General features: G+C 39.4%; 3 long non-coding RNA genes across 3 annotated transcripts; all 3 read left to right on the forward strand.

The window, feature by feature from the left end:
* The first annotated feature begins 7,496 nt into the window (after positions 1–7,496).
* On the forward strand, positions 7,497–9,274 carry LOC112171957. Its single transcript, XR_002925200.2, has 4 exons — positions 7,497–7,640; positions 7,737–7,810; positions 7,994–8,189; positions 8,685–9,274. It is a non-coding gene; the product is annotated as an uncharacterized LOC112171957 (long non-coding RNA).
* A 4,002-nt stretch (positions 9,275–13,276) lies between these two features.
* On the forward strand, positions 13,277–14,388 carry LOC121050940. Its single transcript, XR_005804471.1, has 3 exons — positions 13,277–13,365; positions 13,535–13,666; positions 14,332–14,388. It is a non-coding gene; the product is annotated as an uncharacterized LOC121050940 (long non-coding RNA).
* A 6,207-nt stretch (positions 14,389–20,595) lies between these two features.
* Positions 20,596–21,706, forward strand: LOC121051014. Its single transcript, XR_005804802.1, has 3 exons — positions 20,596–20,684; positions 20,854–20,985; positions 21,650–21,706. It is a non-coding gene; the product is annotated as an uncharacterized LOC121051014 (long non-coding RNA).
* The last annotated feature ends 231 nt before the right edge of the window (positions 21,707–21,937 follow it).

A 21,937-nucleotide genomic window follows, 5' to 3' on the forward strand; every position in this document is an offset into this window, starting at 1 on the left:
TCAGACAACAGAATTAATTGAACTCTGTTGTCCTACAAGTTAATCACACAACAGAACCAATTGAACTTTGTTGTCCTAAAGTTAATCACACAATAGATATAGTCTAAGAACTGAAGTTTGAAGAGCAATCAGACAACAGACAAAATAAAAAAATGTTGTCTGACATGCTTAACATATAACGGTTGCAAACTGGCACTGTTGTCTGAAGACGCCCCTCAACTGCTGCGTAGCTGCGCTGGGCATCTACCGAGCCATCTGCCGAGCTATCACACAACAGTTATAACACATACCTGTTGTCTGTGTGTTTATCACACAACTGTGTTCCACCGTTGTCTGATTTTTCATCAGACAACGGCTCACTCTACAACGGTGGGTCTTCAAATCACACAACGGTTTTTTGCCATTGTCTGATAACAAAATTGGTGTAGTGATGTATAGGTTGAAGACAAAATAAAAATAAATAAAACAGAAAAAAAAAAAAAAAAAAAGGTGTTTTAGGGAATCAGAAATTGAGAGAAAATTTATGTGTTCTCATTGATATAATATGTGCCTCTTTATATAGAGGATTACAATGCATATAATCTGAATTGTATAAGGAAAGATAATCATACAATGAATAGATATCTCTAAGATATTCTCCGAGATTCTCTCTAATTAAAACTCTATTACCACTAGGTCAAGTAACCTAGAGTTTGGGCCAGACACAATTTGTAAGCTGTCAAAATGCCTAGAGTTTGGGTCATCATGCTTTCGATGAAGATGATCATTTTCAGGATCAAGACTACGGACGAACACGGGGGTGCTTGAAGGCTTGACCTTGTCAAAATGCCTAAGCATCTATCGACACGATGCTCAAGTTCCAAACCGAGACATAATCGTATTCTCTCAAAATCCTTCATCTCAAACTCGGATTTGAAGTGTTCAGTGGTTTCCCTTAACTCTTTAAGGGCTTCTAATGAAGATTATGTCCAACATGAACCGCGATGGAATCCGAAACTTGTTATAGAAACGCGTGGGCAGATCCCTTCCCAATCAAGTAGTCACTTTAATGAGCGTTTCAATCTTATTGTAAACGCGCTCCGTGGTCTAGAGCCACTTTACTTGGGTAGATGAAGTTCACTATGAACCTTTATGTATATTCCGTATCTAGATCCCTATAGAGATATATAGTGACCACATTTGTAAGCTGCATGTTCAATTATTCGGAAACTACCAAACTGACAGGGTAGTGGAGTGCAATGACATCCATTACGAGAGAATATGTCTCATCATAGTCGATTCCAGGACATTTTGTGAGAAGCCTTACTCCATAAGGCGAGATTGCCATATCTTTTTCTCATCAATCATTCTAACGAAGACCCATTAGTCAATAGGTTTTATGTTAGGAGGTGTTGGCATCACTGGCTCAAAAACCTTCCTCTTTGTTAGAGAATCTATCTAAACCTGGATCGCATCTTTCCATTTAGGCCAAATCTCTCTACGTTGACATTCATTCATCAACGAAGCGTGGTTCGATATCATCTGACTCAACAAACTCATGCGCAACTACATCAACAATTATGATGGAGTTTCTATCCCACATCTCATGTACACTAGTGTAATTTTCATAGAGCTCTATATTCTCAGGAATAGGTTCTAACGTTGAGGCGTCCCCCAACAATAACCCTAACCCGGAAGATTTTCATAAAACGGATTTTCAGTCTTGATGATCAAAGGATTGGAATGTGTCAAAGTGTCATTCGAACCCACGAGCCTCCCACGCATCTTAGCTGGGGCCATGGCCTGTAACGCCAGAGTGTCACTCTCTTTGGCATTGGCGCCATGCCTATCTCCTTGTAGGGTGGTGCTACGTCCTCTCATAGGGACGTCCTTCCGTGCAGGCTTGTTTGCAGTATATTTGTGTGATCTCGTCACTTTAACAGGGATCGAGATGAGACATAGTGGGGACAGGCCACGACAATTCCTGTCATTACTGTTGAACATTCATGTTCTTATCTCCTCCTAACGACGGGAAGACTGTCTCATCAAAGTGACAACGCTCAAATCTAGCGGTAATGAGACCGCCTAGCAAGGGCATTAAGTGGCGGACGATTGTTGGAGTCTTAAATCCAACGTAGTTGCCCATTCGTCTGTAAGGACCCATTATAGAGTGATGTGGCTGTGCAATGGGCACATAAAGGGCTCACTCAAATGTGCGTAAGTGCAAAATACTTGTACCCAGTCACTAGCTGTAACGCAGATATACATTGAGTGGCTGTAGGTCGTAGATGAATTAGCATAGTTACATGCGATATTGCATCACCCTAAGAGGATATAAGGAGATTGGTGCACATTACCAATGTCTGAGCTACCATCATAGTCGTTTCCGTGAGACCATTTGGGTGTGTTCATGGGAATATGATGTCCAACATCAGTCCCAATGCAATAACCATCGAAAGTCTTTGATGTAAACTCTCAAGCAATGTCAAATCCAATTGACTGAATAGGATGATCCGGGGAGTGAGCCCGTTGTCCTATGGTATATGCTAGGAGTGTAGCATAAGCAGCATTACAAGTGGACAATGGCACAACAAGTGACCAGCATGTTTGCGTGTCAACCAACATCATGAGATATTTAAACGTCCACAAGTTGGTTGAATCAGTCCACAGAATCCTCACAGATTCTATGTAAGAACAAAATTAGTATTTTCATATCCTTTTCATAGGACAGTCTCAGTCCTAATTTTCCTAAGGAACGGCTTTTGTAAAATGAGCGAGAGGCTTTAGAAGCAACCAATGAGAATTTTGGTTAGGCTTGAGCGTCTGAAATGCTATTTGAAGCAAGTTGGTGATTGCAGCATCACCTGGGGTGCCATCACCATGATGGACGCTATCCATGGTGTCATGAATAGGGAATGTGCCAGCCCTAGGCTGGTGGTGGACGGAGCCGGTGCCCTAGGCAGCAACGTCGGTCACACTTAGTCCGGAGATCAACTTTTGATTCATGCTTCATTTCACTCGATAGAAAAGATGTCCATGTGAAGTCTTTAGTTGACGGATCATCATAGCATGACCAGATGACCTATCATGTTGCAACAAAGCCAATATGTGTCTAAATCCAAGAGATCTTCTCTCATAACTTTATTAGATTTAATAGCTCGAATAGAGACATAAAGTCCACTAGAGAGACACATAAACTTCTCTAAGATGCACCTTTGTTAGCAATCATTAGAGGTATTGCACAGGAACTCATTTCTGTTCTCTACATGCATTTTCACATGGAATTCGTTGGCAATTCATAGGTGCGATTTGCCCTAGGAGCGTAGAGAGTTTTTGTGATAGTAATCAAGGTGCCATTTGGCAGGGGGAACTTGGGCTTTTCCATGTCCTTGAATTAATATTGATTGACCCAGCTATCGTAGTCACAAAAGTAATATGCTCAGAATCAAAATTGAGTCATCATGAGAAGAACTTGAAATTTTATTCATAAGCCAATGAAGTTACATCATTGTCTCTTTGACAAAAAAGAAATCTAATCCAAAATGCTAGCTAATGCAAAATAATGGTAGTCGTCTAACTTCTTTCGGTAATTCCAAAATAAATGTGACCAGGTGAGTAGAGAGATGTCGGTGGAGCAAGGGTCGCTTAAGTACCACTAATCTCATAACCTTCCTAGACATCACACTTACTTTGGGTGAGCCTACTTTGAAGAAAAGCTAAACCATTGGCATTTACTATAAAAATATATGGCAATTGCCTATTACATCTCTTGGAAAAATAAAGACTTAAACAGAATTGGCGATCTATTGATCCCAACCAGATTTGTAGTCTTCAACCCTTCACTCTAGATCATCTTCTTGATCTTCTTGTTCCACATAGTGAGCTTCTCTTGCTTCACAGTATGCTTTGTAGGCAGTGACAATTTCTTCACGAGCTCTACAAATATGTGCCCAATGATTAGACACTCCACATCGAGAACATATATCTCTTTGCTCAAAATCCATTGATTGAGGCGCTTTAAAAGCGTCATTTAGATGGCTCTTAGTGTTGGTGGCGCCACCAACATGGCCAGAGGTGTTGCCTCCCTCTCTCTTTCCACGTTAACCTCTTCGGTTCCTTGTTCGCCTATTTTGGCGGTTACCTTCCCAAGTAAAGCGATTATATGGGCCAGAACGTCCAGAAGTATCCCTAAAGTTAGGGTTTCGCTCTTGGCGCCTTCTCTTAGGGGCGCGACTATAATTTAATACCAGAATATGCTCTATTTCCACGGATCTCGAATTATAGTTCTTCACAAGGATGTTGTCATGCTTTTCAATGACATTCATAGCTCCAATGAGCTCATAAAACCTTATGATCCGTCCTGCAGCAATATCGATTCAATAGTTCTTAGCAACTATCAATGCAGAGACGAGGAAGGTAGAGAGAGTCTTTTCAATCAACATCGCATGTGTGATCTCTTTACCACAAAATTCCATTAAGGATTTAATGCAAAGTGCTTCCGAGTTGTAGTTAAGAACTGACTTGAAATCACAGAAGCGGAGGCTATGCCATCTCACTTCTAGGTCGGGAAGCAGGGAGTCACGGACGTTGCCAAATCTATCTTCGAGTGAGACCCACAGCCTTCTGGGGTCTTCTTCATTCATAAACTCTTACTGGAGCGAATCATCCATATGACGAGTCATTAGGATGATGACTTTTGCCTTATTTGCCTCTAAGGCTGCTCTATTTGCTTCCAAAACTTGAGCTTGCTCAATAGTTAGCACGTCCTAGCTAGGCTCCAGAATCATATCCAGGATTCCATCGGCCTTGAGATGCTGGCGGACATCACGAACCCACCTGTGATATCCAGAGCCAGTTGTTCCCAATGGAGCAAAATCCAATTTTTTCATGTTACTCATCCTGAAAGAGAACAAGAAATTAGGGTTAGTTTCGGAGCAAAGTAGGCTACTACGAAAACATATAAAAAATTTTAGTGTAATCGCTTCCAAGAAAATAGGAATTTCCTAGCGTAGTTGCTTCCAAGAAATTCGATTCCAAGAGATATTGGATTAGATCGAAATAATGGCGTAAGTGGTCGTTCATAAATTCTCTACAAACTCTAAGTTTGGAGATCTCAACAAGCTCTAAGCTTGGAGTGAGCACGAACCCCCACAGTTCAGCTTAATTTGGTCTCCCCTATGATGAAGAAAGGGGGGTAGAAGAAGGGAGGTTGCAAGTCCCCGAAGAAGAAGAAAAATTAAATGTAAAAACTCTGAAAAACGGGAACTTTTAGAAAAAAAATACCTCAAAATAAGTCACCGGAAAAGTTGGTTGGAAAAAATCGCCTGAAAATGGTCGGAAAAGTTCCTGGAATTGGCCGGAAAAGTCGCCGGAAAAGTGGATGGCCGGCGTTGACCGGATGCTGACGTGGCAGTGGGGTCCGGTTGCTGATGTGGCGATGGGGTTATGCTGATGACGTGGCAGTGGGTCCAGCTGCTAACTTGGCAGGCAGATGTCAGTGGGCTGGGCTGCTTCTTTCTTTTTCTTTTCTTTTCTGCCGGTTTTTCTGCTGGATGATCAGGCGGCCGGTTCAGCAAATTTTAGTCCAGTTTTTGGACTTTTTATTCCGGTTCCTGAATCTTCAGTTCAAGAGGCTTCTGCTACCAAAATTTTGTGGAAATTGGAGGTCCGGAAGATGGTGAACCGGTGGAATATTTTCTGCAAGTTGTATGGAGCTTCCGGTGGCCGGTTCGGTAGGTTTCCAGCCGGTTCTTCGGATGGCGCCGCGGGTTCTGGAATCCTGGGATCTAGTGCTTTAACGTGTGAGGTGGATGCAGAAAAGGCTTCAAGGTTTTGTATTCTGATTCAAGGTTTTTAGCTTCTTGAATCAGGGTTTGGTTATTTGTTTCATGGTTAGGGCTTCGTGCTGATAACGTGTTTTAGGGAATCAAAAATTGAGAGAAAATTTATGTGTGTTCTCATTGATAACAGGAGCTTCTTTATATAGCGGATTACAATGCATAGAATCTGAATTGTACAAAGAAAGGTAATCATATAATGAATGGATATCTCTAAGATATTCTCCGAGATTCTCTCTAATTAAAACTCTATTACCACTAGGTTAAGTAATCTAGAGTTTGGGCCAGACACAATTTGGATTTACTTAAACAAAAAGTAAATTTTTTTTAAAATATTATTATTATTTTTTTAATCTTGAAATGACCATTTTATCCCTCAAATGTCAGAGTTAAGTCAGTTAACGTCCAATTTGGAAGGAATAGGAGAAATTGAACACGGCTGATTGAAATTGGAAAGTTTGGGGGGTAAAAAATCAAAATTGAAATTAGAGGGGGTAAAATGATGACACCCCAAACCTCAGGGGGGTAAACTGAAATTAATCCTAAAAATAATCAATGTGATATTGTAACTCAAAATTTTGCATAAACCAAATATTTTTAATTAATTTTACATTAATTGTCGGTAAAATATGAAAATATATTTTTTAATTTTAGAATTTTGTGGTTACCTTTCAAAAGCTTTGAAATTCGCCTATTATCATTTGGTATAGCGACATAAGTCTCTCTTTCATAAGTAAGAGATCGAACTCACGAAGACTAATTGTTGTAATTATGAGCTGTTGATGTGATAAAAAAAAAACTTTGAAATTTTCTTCTTCTTCTTTGTTCTCGTCTATATTTGTTTGAGAGCTTCTACTCATTCATCCAAAATTGACATTTGGATCTCCCCACTTAATAAACCTCCAGCTTACTTTAATAAATAACCAATATGTTTTTTACACCTCCATAATTAATTTTCCCATAATGTCTCAACCGTCCAAAAAAATCAATAGAAGATTTATCATTTACTACAATCAAAGCATAAACAAATAATGATGATCAAGGGGGAACTACCCAGTAAAGCCAATTACAAGCTCATAATTTGCAAAATAAAAAATCAACATGCAAGAGAATGCATGCTAGAGAAATAACAGCAAATAGTGCTTTTATTCATAGCTCTTAAATTGTCATTTAAACCTCATTATATTATATTATACTAGACACCAAACACACCCTATGGGTGTGGATAATTATGTGGGAAGTTATTCCACAGAATGTGGAGAAAATTGCTGCACATATTTTATTTTTTATTTTTTATTTTTTTTAAATTTCTTTTGTTTTTCTTTTATTTGTGAATTGGCCATTTTGTCTTTCTCAAATATTTCAGTTCAAATGTTTTTTAATATTTGAGGGATATTTTGATAAAAAAATTCTGTTTTGGCTGACAAACTCTCTTCTCGTATAGATTATACATACATCTAAAGCATAAAGCCCTGTTCAATTGAGTGAATAGTAAAACGACGCTTTTGCCTTTTGTTTTGTTCTCAATTACAGTTTGCCATTGCTTTTTGCATTCTGGTTGGTTTCCACGTGGCTCTGTTTGCTTGCTCCACGAAGAGAGCGATCAAGAAGGATCGAAAGAGCCAGACAGGTCAAGAAGGATCGAAACCTTAGTGTTTTCTTAGCTTTCCGCAAAGAGAGAGAGAGCGAAAGAGAGAGAGAAAGCACAGTCGAAACATAGAGAGAGGGAGATAGCGAAAGTGAGCTAGAGAGAGTGGTGATTCCGTTTTGCTGTGAGGAGGAAGAAGATCTGCTTCTTGGATAGCTCTACCGTCTACCTTTTGGGTTGGTTTTTGGTTTGTGTCTTTGGTTTATAGTTTTGATTGGGGTTTTTTTTTTGCTGTGGTTGGTTTTAAATTGAATTGGGTTTCGATTTTGTAGGGGTATTGTTCGGTTTTGCTGTGAGGAGATGAGGGATTTGGGTATAGGGTTGTGATCGATACTTAGTTTTTGGGGTAAGTTCAGGTAATTTCGGTTTTGATTGAAACAGTATATGTTATTAATTATATGATTGTTATTATAACAAAGTATTTATTTATTTACAGGTACACTACATGATATTCTGCGAATGTTATATAAGTTGAAATCAGTTTTGTAGATGAAAATTTGGATTGTGAATGCTCTGTTTTTTTGTTCAGATTCATGGCTACTAATTATTCGCTGTTAGAGATGAATTTTAGCCCTGGATAAAGGCTTGATAGAGGTTGGCTTTATGTTTGATGAGAGCTCATCAAACCTTTTTCTGTTTGGGATTTTGTTGAAACAAAGAAAAGAAAAGAAGAAGAACAAGAAGAGGAAGAAGAAAAGGGAAATCGAGTAAATTGATCATCCCAGGTATTTTTTTTTCTATGAATTGTTGCCCAGTATGTGTCAGTTAAAACAAGTTGCCAGCTTTTGCTTATTTGAAATACTATTTACCATATCTGATTACTCATGTTTATTTACCGGTGTTTATTGGGTTGCTGAATTTGGAATTTGATGTGATTCAGTTTATAAGAGATGTAAGGTAAAAGCAAAGATTTTCTTATCAGCTTATTGGGTTTTGATATGGGGAGGAAGGGGGTGAATTTGGGTGGTAGGTAAGAATGATTTTCTGGGTTCCTTTCTTTCTTTCTGCTGGGTTTTGGATCTTGGCTATTTGGCTATATATGTAATAGAGGTTGGTAGCTGAAAATATGTGCAGCTACTATTAGAACTAATCAGTGTTTGCTCAATTTGACTTTCAAACATTTGTTTTTTTTTTTTTTTTGCTTTCACTTCTGTTTACAGCAAATTTGTGTTCAAGTTAGATTTGACATGGATTTAACCTCTAGATATGATATACTGCAGGGATTTCCATAAGCATACCAAAAGAAGCAGCTAATACAGTTCGAGAAGAATCTTAGAACTTAGAAAAGAGCACATCAGTTGATAGCAGAAAAGGTAACAGTAGCTAAACCAGTAGGAATGTATAAAACAGTGCTTACAGACTTAATGATATTACTATTTGCTGATACCTTTTTGCCATGTGCATACTATTTGGATCAATCTTTTATTTTTGGATCAATCCGAGCACAAACTATTTGGTTTTGTATTCGCTTAATTTCTGTTTTCGATGTAAATGTAGGTCATGCTTCTTATCAGAATTGGTCTAATCTATGGGATTTGGTCAATTTCAGTGGGTGGTTCTTTTATTTTTTTTGGGTTTTGTCTTATTGCATGTGATTATGTGAAATTTGTTCATAGTTTCTTTTAGTGTTGTTCGTGTTTTTAGTTGGTAGCCTAGCATCTACCTATTAATAGTTTTATACTGTGCTAACAATTGAAAGTTGGAACCTTTTTAATTATTAAATCAAATGAAAGTCATTCTGGTGTCTGTTATCTAATGTACTTGATTGGCATCAAATTTTTGGACAATTAGATTAGTTTGTTCCAAACAATTTCAGTTTTATTTTGATTTTTTTTTTTAAACCACAAAAATCTTGGATCGGAAGTTGTAAATAGTTCAAAGTTGGAAGGTTTTCAATCATTAAACAAAATAAAAGCTATTCTGATTATCATATTGTCTGCTATGTAAGCTTTTTGATCGCTATGCAATCCGAATTAAGCTATTAGAATGCATAGCTGGAAGCAAAAATGTATTAGAATTAATTCTATAAATGACAAAGTTTCATAGTATTTAAATTAGGCTAATTAGACTAATAGCAGACAAAACTGCTTAGTTTCTTCACCATTATATTCTTTATTATTGCCGTTTAATCACTTTTTTTCTTGAGAAAAAAAGGGACGGATTTAGGTGGTAACTGTAAATGATTTTCTGAGGTTTCAAATTGTTATTATAGGGGTTACATATTTGCACGCTTTCGGTGTTCGGAGCATGGCAAGTAGGAATGCAAGAGTAAGGACAGTTTATCTTTTGGAATGGAGTTCGGTCATAGAACCAGTCTCTAACTGCCCCTGCAATTGTTTGCACACGAGTTTTTACAGAACCAATTAAAATTAGTGTATTTGCAAGCACGAAGTAAAACCTAGATATTTTTCTTTTGAAAGAGGGTGTTTGTGGTCTTTGTTACCATTTTGTTAAGGAGTGGAGAATTAGGCATTAACGAAGTCGCCTGTAATTCAGTTTGACTGTATAGATAGCAAGAGTCTGAACATTCGTCTCCTGCAATCTCGCTTTTCTGTCTTAATCACAACAATGAACAATACTATGATTAAGAATCTTAGAGGAAATTTAAACCATCTAAAAGTGTATCAGACAATGATCCTCATCACCTACCAAATAAAGAAATCATTTGATTACGGTTACACAAGTATTTAAATTGAGTCCTATCTTTATTCCATTTAGGGTCCTATCTGGGTTTCATTCTCATTTTCCTTTCTCTTTCTAGGAATCAAATAATGCAGTATGAAGCTACAAATTTCCTTTTAGGGCCTTCGGCTTTGATAGTGTGTATTAACTCCAAAAATTAACTATGTAGCTGTTTATGTACCATAAGATAATTCTATCCTACAAGTAGTTTTTTTTTTTTTTTTTTGAAGGGGTTTGGAACCCAGCCTTACTGGGAGGCTCAGCCCCACGCCCGAATATTATTGATAACAGAAGGATGATTGTACACCGAGGGGGACATATAACCTTCACCTCGAGCACTAGTACAAGAATCCTCATAGAGTACATCCTGAATAATAACAGGTGCCTCATCTAACCAATACTCATCTAGAACAGATAAACTAGCAAGGTGCGCCAATCTATGGGCTACACCATTTGCTTCACGGTAAATGGACTGTAAATGAAAAGGCGATAAAGCCTGTAAATAAGCCTTACAGTCCTCTACAATACTGCCAATCTCTGAAAGATCCTCCATCTCACCATTAAGTGCGGTAACAACAGTAGCACAATCAGTTTCAATGTCAACATTAGTTAGTCCCTGTTGTATAGCCAATAGAAGTCCTACAAGTAGTTTTTATTTTTGGGTAAATTGTGAGGATTTTTTTATTCTGAAGTCTATCCTACAGTTTGGACTAGAGAACATTGCAACTCAGCCTGTATTCCTTTTTTATTTTGGTTTCATTTCTTTTCAATTTTGTTTTGAATTGGTTTCGCTATTTGGATTCTTACTGTTCTGAAACTGTGAACTTCATTTCATTTTTGTTGTTTGTTTGTTTCATACTTGGCCTGTTTTGAAAAAGTAGTTACACTACCAGCAGCAAAGCGTGGGAAACTATATCTAGTTATACATTATACTAAAGATGGATCCACTGTTCATCACTATTTATCACTGTTTATAACAGTGGAATGATGGTTTTGCCCCCAATGTTTAACTAAAATTACAATTTGTCTTTTTTTTTTTTTTTTCAATTTTGCCATCTCTTTTCATTTTTTTAAAAAAATTTATTTTATTTATTATTTTTTTTTGTGAGAGAACAATTCTGTTTTGTATTTGTAAATTTCTACAAATGATACCTAAAGTAGATTTTATTTTTTTAAATCTTAAAAATGGAACAGTTTCATTAATCATATTTCTGTAATTGTAGTTCTCGCAAATGTGTAATCTGTTCAAACAGCTTATTAAAACTTGCACTATAGAAACTTTGTTTCTAAAATTGTACTTCTCAAACTTATGTAACTATGATCTATTACATTTTTTATCAGAATTACAAAAAGAATTGTTTAACGACTAAGCACTACATAAAAAATTGTTAACAACTAACAAATCCAATTCCCGCAGCATTGTCTTTGGTACTGTTGAATGAATATACTAAAGTAAAATGTCTTTGGTACTGTTGAATGAATAGTAAAGCAGTGATTTTTCGGATTTGCCCCCAAAACAGATAGACATCAATCCATAGGTTTTTTTTTTTTTTTCGAAAAAAGAAAAAATATGTCTCGCTATATGTGTCTCAAGTCTCAACATCATTAGAGCCCCGTTGCCTTCTTCTCCATCTCTCTCTTCCACACATGCACACTGACTCTGTACTACTACCAAAAAAGTACTCTTTTATCGATCACGTCCCACTGCTACATACTTATAAGACTTGCAACTTACCTTTTCAATTATTCAATATGCTAACTACAGCTCCTTTATTTTTTTCCCAAATATCCTCAACCCATATAATATGAACAAATTCTTGACGAAGACACTCAATAACAAGATGCGGCAATTGCGACCAGTGTCAAATTATAGTGGAAATTTACTTCAATTGTCATATTGTAGTTGAATAAACTAATGAGTACTTTTGTTTTTTTTCTCCCGCAACTATGATTTTCTCTTTCTTTCTTTTTTATGAAAGGGACTATGATTTTCTTAATGGCAACATAATGAAAGAGGTCAGACAAAAAAAAAAAAAAACACTCAATAAAAAAGGATTCAAGTTTGGGAATGTAGGTTATGCCAATTTAAGTGGAACTTGTCGTCATTTGACAATATGTGTATCTTCATAGACTAGACTGCATTGTTTTCTTTTGGTGTGGTTTTACATCGTTTTGCATATCAGTTTGTAGGTATGTAACTTCTTAGATGATGTTTTACTTGAATACATCTGAAGAAGTCGAACCTTTCTTGGGTAGACATGGATATTTATTTTTTATTTTTGTTATTTGTAGCCTTGTAGGTTATTGTAATATATACTAGCATTTCTCCACACATACTCTACATGTACAAGTTTTTTTTTTATTTTTCACAAAATAAAAAGAAAAGAGTTGGTAATTGCAGAGAAAAGAAAATGGGAGAGAGAACTGTGGGTTGTGGGTATTTTTTTTTAATAAAAATACATTTTATAAATGTCTTAATTATCCTTGTGATTTAATTAATTCTCAAAGTTTATTGATATTCTAGGGTCAATTCTGTCAAAATTTTAAATTTTGGCTAACAATGCCTCTTTTGTTAATAATAGTATAGATACACCTCATAGATGGGTCATTTTCGAACATATACATTTTTATGTAGGCCTCATCAAAAAGCCCGCGGATCAAGTGGGCCGATGAAGGCCCGCCGGCTCTGAGGGCCAAAAGCCCAGCCGGGCCGGTCAAAAAGCCTGCCTTGGTGGGTAGTGGGCTGGCTAGTCAAAAGCCCGCAAAAACCCGGCCCGACCCATAGGCCCAGCCCGCCAAAAGCCCTCTAGGTGTAATGCCCCGTACCTACTAGTTACTTTTTACCGTGGTTGACCAAGAAGTGACTTTTTTTTGTAGTCCGGTAAATTAGGAAATTTATTTGAGATTGTCGTAGAATACGAAAAATTGAGTTCGTGGACACGAAGTTTGTTTAAATCGGATTTTTTACGGGAAAGTTGTGACTTAAAATACGAGTTACTATTTTTAGCTTGGGTTTTATTTAAGTAGGTTTCCTTTTAGGGAAGAGAGAGAAAGAGAAAGTGACAGATTGAGAAAAACGGGACAAGCCCGAGTTCTCCCCCTCCCTTTTCTTTTCCTTTCGCCGCCGGCTCTCTTCCACCAAAAATTGACGTCGTCCGGCCACCTCCGTGTGCACCGCTCACCATGGCATGATCCTCCCTCCCTCCTTTACCTAGATATGTAAGTTTTTCACCTTGGGTATCATTAGTTTTTGAGTTTTGAAGAGAATTTGCAGAAAGGGGAAAACCGGAGTTTGGCTCCGATCTCGGTTTTCCGGCGGTTTCCGGCCGATTTTCCTTGGGTTTTGGTTGTTGGTGAGTTGCTGAACATGTTGCTAACCTTGTTGCAGCTTGTTTTGAGCTGTGGAGGAAGAATTCAAGGTGATTGGGGACGTGAACAGTAGCATGAACAGTTGCATCCGAGTTCTTGAGTTTGGGTTTGAAATTCCGGCTTTTTCTGCTTGTTTTGGTTGTTGTTGCAGGTATAGAATTGTTGGGTGTGTTGTGGAGATGATTTTGAGCTAAATAGGTTGACCGGAATTGGATTTCACCTTTGAGTTTTGTGTTAAACTTGAGGATTGTTTGGTTTGAGTTTTTTTTTGGAATTTTGGTGTAGTTATTGTTATTTTGGATAGTATGGATTATAAATTTTATGGGTAAATCTCTTGTTAATTTACTATTAAGGTTATTATGGAATTGTTCTATTTTGTGGAGGAGTTTGGAGTGGAGATTGTGTTTTGGAAAAGAAAATTTAGAGAGGAGTTGAAATTTAGAGATGGAATTGTGAGTGGAAGTAAGGAAGGTTAAGAATGAATTTGGAAATTTTGGAAAGGAATTATATTATAATTTGGTGGAAAATTTTGTTGAAGGAAGTGAATTAAAAAAATTTGTTAAGTTATCGAACGGTCTTTGTGAAGGCTTAGATTAAGCGAGGTCTTGGAATGGTTAAGGAATCGATTTAAGAATCGATTGAGTGGTTATGAGTTAGAGGGCATTGAGATTGTAAAGAAATGATAGAATTTAATCTCAAATTAATGGATGGGCGTTTTATAACCATTTGTGAATAACGGATGCTTATTCCGAGGGGAATGAGTTGTTTTGAGAGTATTCATTATATGGTCAATTATATCCTATTCTATTGTGACAGGACGTACTGAGCCCTCGAGCGAGGAGGACACAGGCAGGCAGCAGGGTTAGCTGCGGGATTCACTTGTGAGTGGACCTTTATTTTTATTTAAATAATGCATGCAGCATGGTATTAAATTTTGAAATGGATTGTTATTCGAGTAAATGTGATTTTATGGAAAGAAAAGGATTAAAAAGGAAACAGTTGACAAGGAGGCCAGTTTGGCGCATGCGTATCTTACCTAGTTGGCAGACCCTGCTAGGTAATAGTTTGGTTGGCAGTCCCTTCCAGACTACAGCTCGGTTGGCAGTCCCATCCGAAGTGTCATCTGGTTGGCAGTCCCTTCCAGATGACTTGATGTAGTTAGACGGCAGTCCCGTCTACTACCTGTGGCTAGTTGGCAGTCCCAACTAATCACCGCCTCCTATCCGGTTGGCAGTCCCTTCCGATGCGTCATCGGGTGGCAGTCCCTCCCTGATGGCATGAGATGCCTAGGAAGCAGTCCTTCCTAGTAATCAAATGAGTTTCTTGGAAAAAGGATTGAGTTGGAAATTTTCATGAAGTATCGCTGCATGATGGTTTTGTTAAAAAGGGAAATGGGGAAGCATACCATAAATTGTTTTGATTCTCGTTTCGGTTTTGTCCACTCACTCTAATGGATTTTATATGTTTTCCCCTGGGCCCTTCGTTTTCAAATGCCCAGATTTCAGATTAGCAGAGATTGCGTCCAGGCTCAAGGACTTTGGAAATCAGCGCTTCCGTTTTTGTCCGTAGGTTATTACTTAACCTACCTTGTATGATATCGGCTTAGTTTAGTGTTGCTCTGATAAACTTTTCTTTTAAGTTTGATGGATGTTGTTGTTTGGTTTGTTGTTGCTTCGGGAGGATTATGTTGGGATTTGAACTTTCCGGATGTAATATATGTGCTTGGATTGTAAATTTGATATAGTAGGTTGAGTAGAAGTTACAGTTGAAAGCATGTCCAGGTTTGTGAAATTTTGGGTAGCCCATATTTAGGGGAGGTTCTGCCGAATTTTCGGTAGGATTTCACTTAATGTGGGCCCCGCAGGCTCGTATCCAGGTAATTGGGGGATTCCTGGGTCGGGTCCTGTCAGTTGGTATCAGAGCACTAGGTTATTAAATTCTGTGGCCGATATCTTCTTATAGTTGTCTTACATGCTTGATAGTATTCAGTACCTCCCGAGTGATGGCCCGACTGCAGCGGTTCCCCATCATATACTCTTCGGTGCTGACGTACCAATCAAGTATGTAAGATAGTTGTTGTTGGTATAAATATCTTGGTGTAACTCAGTTATGGGAATTTCAGGTGGAATGAGACCCGGACGCAGATCTCGTGCTGGCAGGAACCATTCACCCGCTAGTGAGGGTGATGATGAGCATGTTCCTCGTGGGTTGTTACGGACCGTGGAGCGGTTGTTTGAGCGTTTTGCAGCGGCTCTCCCCAATCCTAGGACTGACTATACTGTGGAGCGTGCCAGACGCCATGGGGCGTATACTTTCTCTAGTGCTCCTACGGAGTCCGTAGCAGGAGACTGGATTACCCGCATGGAGAGAGTATTTGAGTCCTTGGGTTGTCCAGCTGCTAGGAGGGTTCCTTTGGCTATTGACCTCCTAGACGGGGATGCATGGCTTTGGTGGCAGGGTACCAGGAATATGGGTTTTGACCCAACTACCATGACTTGGGAAGAGTTCAAAACGAAGTTCTCAAATCGGTACTATAATCAGGCATCCCAGCACCGTCTCCGATTTGAGTTCATGCAGTTGAAGCTGACTGAGGAGATGACTGTGTTACAGTATGAGGAGCGTTTCATTGCTTTGTCTCGGTTTGCCCCTGAGTTGGTGGCGACAGAAAAGTTGAAGGTTGAGCAGTTTATCAATGGCCTTCTACCTGTATATCGAGATTGGTTGGCGCCTCATGATTATCCGACTTTTAAGTTAGCTGTGGAGGCTGCTATGAGGTGTGAGGCTAGATATCTGGACGGTTCCCGACCTTTGGAGATTGGCGGTCCCAGTCAGGGGCCATCTAAGAGAATTGCCTCTAGTTCGGGTTCTGCATCGTCGTCAGGCAGTAGACCGAGCAGTTCAGATTCTAGCTCTCGTCAGCGTTTCAGGGGACGCTTCAGGAGGCCTGGGCAGACAGGTAGGAGACAGTCCAGGGGTGGCACTGCTAGTTCCAGTGGAGGCTTTGGTAGACAGGCGATTCCGAGAGACTATCCCCAGTGTGCTACTTGTGGTAGACACCATGCAGGTCCATGTCAGGCAGGTGTGGGGACTTGTTACCAGTGTGGCCAGTGGGGTCACTACAGGAGGGAATGCCCTCAGCTGACCCAGGGAGTCTTCACTACTACTAGTCAGAGTATGGGTCAGACCTCTGTGGGTGCTACTAGTTCGGGTTCTCATGGCAGTTTGTCAGGCAGGAGCAGCACTCAGCCGGGTCGTGGACAGAGAGAGCGTCCAGTGACCCAGGCCCGTCTTCATGCTATGACCCAGCAGGAGGGTCGCACTGCACCGAACGTCATTATGGGTATGTTAATTGTTTTTGGCCAACCAGCTTTCATTTTGATTGATCCGGGAGCCTCTCACTCCTTTATGTCTAAGAGGTTTTCTTTCTTTGCTAATGTGCCCCCATCTCTCCTACTCGGAGAGTGGCATGTTGTTCTACCATCGGGGGAAAGACATAGAATTGAGTGGGTACATCGTTTTTGTGGAGTGTTTGTAGAAGGAGTTTGCTTAGAGGCGGACTTGATTCCATTTGAGTTAGTGGAGTTTGATGTAATCCTAGGGATGGATTTCCTTCGGATGCATCATGCCTTAGTGGATTGCTTTTGTAGTACTGTATTATTTCGGAGTCCGGGTAAGCCAGTTGTCACCTTTTATGGTGAACGGGAGGTTCTCCCATCTTGCATGATCTCAGCTTTAACTGTTAAGAAGATGTTGAGTAAGGGTTGCCAAGCTTATTTGGCACATGTGGTGAATTCAAATACCGAAGTTATGGATCTTAGCCAAATTCCTGTTGTTGGTGACTATCCAGATGTATTTCCAGAAGAATTGCCTGGATTGCCCCCGGTGCGAGAGATAGACTTTACCATTGATTTACTTCCAGGTACAACACCCATCTCTCAAGCACCTTATAGAATGGCACCGGCGGAACTGAAGGAGTTGTATGTACAGTTGCAGGAGTTAACGGATAAGGGATTTATACGACCTAGTGTATCTCCCTGGGGCGCACCTGTGTTGTTTGTGAAGAAGAAAGATGGTACTTTGAGGCTTTGTATTGATTACCGGAAACTAAACAGGGTGACTATAAGGAATAAATATCCCTTGCCCCGCATTGATGATTTGTTTGACCAGTTGAGGGGTGCTAAAGTTTTCTCAAAGATTGATTTGAGATCTGGTTATCATCAGTTAAGGATTAAAGAGGAGGATGTAGCCAAAACTGCTTTTCGATCACGTTATGGTCATTATGAGTTCCTTGTTATGCCTTTTGGGTTGACTAATGCACCCGCTGCTTTCATGGATCTCATGAACAGGGTGTTTCGCCCGTATCTTGACCGCTTTGTGATTGTGTTCATTGACGACATATTGGTTTATTCTAAGAGTGAGGAGTTACATGTTAAGCACTTGAATATTGTGTTGGAGACTCTACGGCTACACCAATTGTATGCTAAATTCAGTAAGTGTGAGTTTTGGCTTGACCAAGTGACATTCTTGGGTCACGTCATTACAGCTGGTGGTGTTAGTGTGGATCCCCAAAAAGTAGAAGCCGTGTTGAATTGGGAAAGACCTACCAATGTAACGGGAATTCGTAGTTTCTTGGGTCTTGCTGGTTACTATCGACGTTTTGTGCAAAACTTTTCTAGAATTGCCGCTCCTCTTACTAAGTTAACGAGAAAAGGTGTCAGATTTGTTTGGTCTGAAAATTGTGAGCAGAGCTTCCAAGAACTTAAGAGTCGGCTGACTAGTGCTCCAATTCTATCCTTGCCTGATAATAGTGGGGAGTATGTAATTTACAGCGATGCCTCTAGACAAGGCTTAGGCTGTGTATTAATGCAGCATGGTAATGTGATTGCTTATGCTTCTAGACAGTTGAAGCCACATGAGTTGAATTATCCCACACATGACCTAGAGATGGCAGCTATTGTACTTGCTCTTAAGTTGTGGAGGCATTATCTGTATGGAGCCAGATGTCAAATCTTCACTGACCATAAAAGTCTCAAGTACGTGTTTACACAACCGAATTTAAATTTAAGACAACGAAGATGGATGGAATTGATTGAAGATTATGATTGTACCATTGAGTACTACCCCGGTAAAGCGAATGTGGTGGCGGATGCACTTAGTAGGAACCCATCCGTGACCTTGTCTTATTTAAGGGCCACTCGTGTACCCCTATTGGCAGAGTTGAGATCTACGGGGGTTGAGTTATCGGTTGATGAGGTTGGTACTCTGGTGGCTAGTTTTCATGTGAGACCAGCATTCATTGATAAAATACGGGAAGCCCAGCCTCTTGATCCAAGAATTGAAGGGATTAAAGAAGGTGTTCGTGGTGGTTGGCAACTTGAGTTTTCTATTCGAAGAGATGGGACATTGATGTTTGGGAAGAGACTTTGTGTTCCTAACGTTGAAGCACTTAAACGAGAAATACTTGATGAAGCTCATAACTCCGCGTATGCCCTGCATCCTGGTGGTACAAAAATGTATCGGACTCTCAAGGAGTACTATTGGTGGCCAAACATGAAAAGAGAAATTGCAGCTTTTGTGAGTAAATGCCTTGTGTGCCAGCAAGTGAAAGCGGAAAGGCAAAAACCGTCGGGGTTGTTGCAACCTTTGCCAATTCCGGAATGGAAATGGGATCATATCACCATGGATTTTATTTACAAGTTACCTCGTACGCAGGATGGTAATGATGGTATTTGGGTGATTGTAGATCGACTCACCAAATCAGCTCATTTTCTGGCGGTTAAGGAAACCTTTAGTTTGGATAAATTGGCAAAGTTGTATGTGGACGAAATTGTAAAGCTTCATGGTGTTCCCGAGTCCATTGTTTCTGATCGTGATGCTCGATTCACATCAAAGTTTTGGAGGAAGGTTCACAAATTTATGGGAACAGAATTACAATTTAGCACTGCTTTCCATCCTCAAACTGATGGACAATCTGAGCGGACTATACAGACTTTGGAAGACATGTTGAGGGCTTGTTCTCTACAATTTAAAGGAAGTTGGGATAAGCACTTGGCTTTGATGGAGTTTGCATATAACAACAGTTACCATTCGAGTATTGGTATGGCCCCCTACGAAGCTTTGTATGGGAAACAGTGTAGGACCCCTTGTGTTGGGATGAAGTGGGAGAAAGACAACTTATTGGTCCTGAGATTATTGAAATCACAACAGATAAAGTTAAGGTGATCAGAGAGAGACTTAAGACGGCCCAAAGCAGACAGAAGAGCTACGCAGATAAACATAGGAAGCATCTTGAATTTCAAGTTGGTGATTGGGTATTTCTGAAGTTATCTCCTTGGAAGGGTGTGGTAAGGTTTGGTAAACGAGGGAAACTAAGTCCAAGGTATATGGGTCCCTATGAGATTGTGGAACGAATTGGTCTTGTCGCTTACCGCTTGGCTTTACCTCCACAACTATCTCAAGTACATGATGTATTCCACGTCTCCATGCTTCGCAAGTACATCACTGATCCTTCACATGTGTTACCAGATCAACCCATTACACTTACAGAAGATTTAACATATGAAGAAGAACCAGTACAGATCCTTGATCGTCGTGAGCAAGTGCTCCGAAGTAAGGTTATACCTTTGGTTAACGTATTATGGAGGAATCACTTGGTTGAAGAAGCTACTTGGGAACCAGAGGATCAAATGAGGCAACAGTATCCACATCTTTTTCCTTGACAGGTACAATTTCGAGGACGAAATTTTTATAAGGAGGGGAGATTGTAATGCCCCGTACCTACTAGTTACTTTTTACCGTGGTTGACCAAGGAGTGACTTTTTTTGTAGTCCGGTAAATTAGGAAATTTATTTGAGATTGTCGTAGAATACGAAAAATTGAGTTCGTGGACACGAAGTTTGTTTAAATCGGATTTTTTACGGGAAAGTTGTGACTTAAAATACGAGTTACTATTTTTAGCTTGGGTTTTATTTAAGTAGGTTTCCTTTTAGGGAAGAGAGAGAAAGAGAAAGTGACAGATTGAGAAAAACGGGACAAGCCCGAGTTCTCCCCCTCCCTTTTCTTTTCCTTTCGCCGCCGGCTCTCTTCCACCAAAAATTGACGTCGTCCGGCCACCTCCGTGTGCACCGCTCACCATGGCATGATCCTCCCTCCCTCCTTTACCTAGATATGTAAGTTTTTCACCTTGGGTATCATTAGTTTTTGAGTTTTGAAGAGAATTTGCAGAAAGGGGAAAACCGGAGTTTGGCTCCGATCTCGGTTTTCCGGCGGTTTCCGGCCGATTTTCCTTGGGTTTTGGTTGTTGGTGAGTTGCTGAACATGTTGCTAACCTTGTTGCAGCTTGTTTTGAGCTGTGGAGGAAGAATTCAAGGTGATTGGGGACGTGAACAGTAGCATGAACAGTTGCATCCGAGTTCTTGAGTTTGGGTTTGAAATTCCGGCTTTTTCTGCTTGTTTTGGTTGTTGTTGCAGGTATAGAATTGTTGGGTGTGTTGTGGAGATGATTTTGAGCTAAATAGGTTGACCGGAATTGGATTTCACCTTTGAGTTTTGTGTTAAACTTGAGGATTGTTTGGTTTGAGTTTTTTTTGGAATTTTGGTGTAGTTATTGTTATTTTGGATAGTATGGATTATAAATTTTATGGGTAAATCTCTTGTTAATTTACTATTAAGGTTATTATGGAATTGTTCTATTTTGTGGAGGAGTTTGGAGTGGAGATTGTGTTTTGGAAAAGAAAATTTAGAGAGGAGTTGAAATTTAGAGATGGAATTGTGAGTGGAAGTAAGGAAGGTTAAGAATGAATTTGGAAATTTTGGAAAGGAATTATATTATAATTTGGTGGAAAATTTTGTTGAAGGAAGTGAATTAAAAAAATTTGTTAAGTTATCGAACGGTCTTTGTGAAGGCTTAGATTAAGCGAGGTCTTGGAATGGTTAAGGAATCGATTTAAGAATCGATTGAGTGGTTATGAGTTAGAGGGCATTGAGATTGTAAAGAAATGATAGAATTTAATCTCAAATTAATGGATGGGCGTTTTATAACCATTTGTGAATAACGGATGCTTATTCCGAGGGGAATGAGTTGTTTTGAGAGTATTCATTATATGGTCAATTATATCCTATTCTATTGTGACAGGACGTACTGAGCCCTCGAGCGAGGAGGACACAGGCAGGCAGCAGGGTTAGCTGCGGGATTCACTTGTGAGTGGACCTTTATTTTTATTTAAATAATGCATGCAGCATGGTATTAAATTTTGAAATGGATTGTTATTCGAGTAAATGTGATTTTATGGAAAGAAAAGGATTAAAAAGGAAACAGTTGACAAGGAGGCCAGTTTGGCGCATGCGTATCTTACCTAGTTGGCAGACCCTGCTAGGTAATAGTTTGGTTGGCAGTCCCTTCCAGACTACAGCTCGGTTGGCA

The sequence above is a fragment of the Rosa chinensis genome, chromosome 1, assembly GCF_002994745.2.
Source record: "Rosa chinensis cultivar Old Blush chromosome 1, RchiOBHm-V2, whole genome shotgun sequence".
Classification (NCBI taxonomy): Eukaryota; Viridiplantae; Streptophyta; class Magnoliopsida; order Rosales; family Rosaceae; genus Rosa; species Rosa chinensis.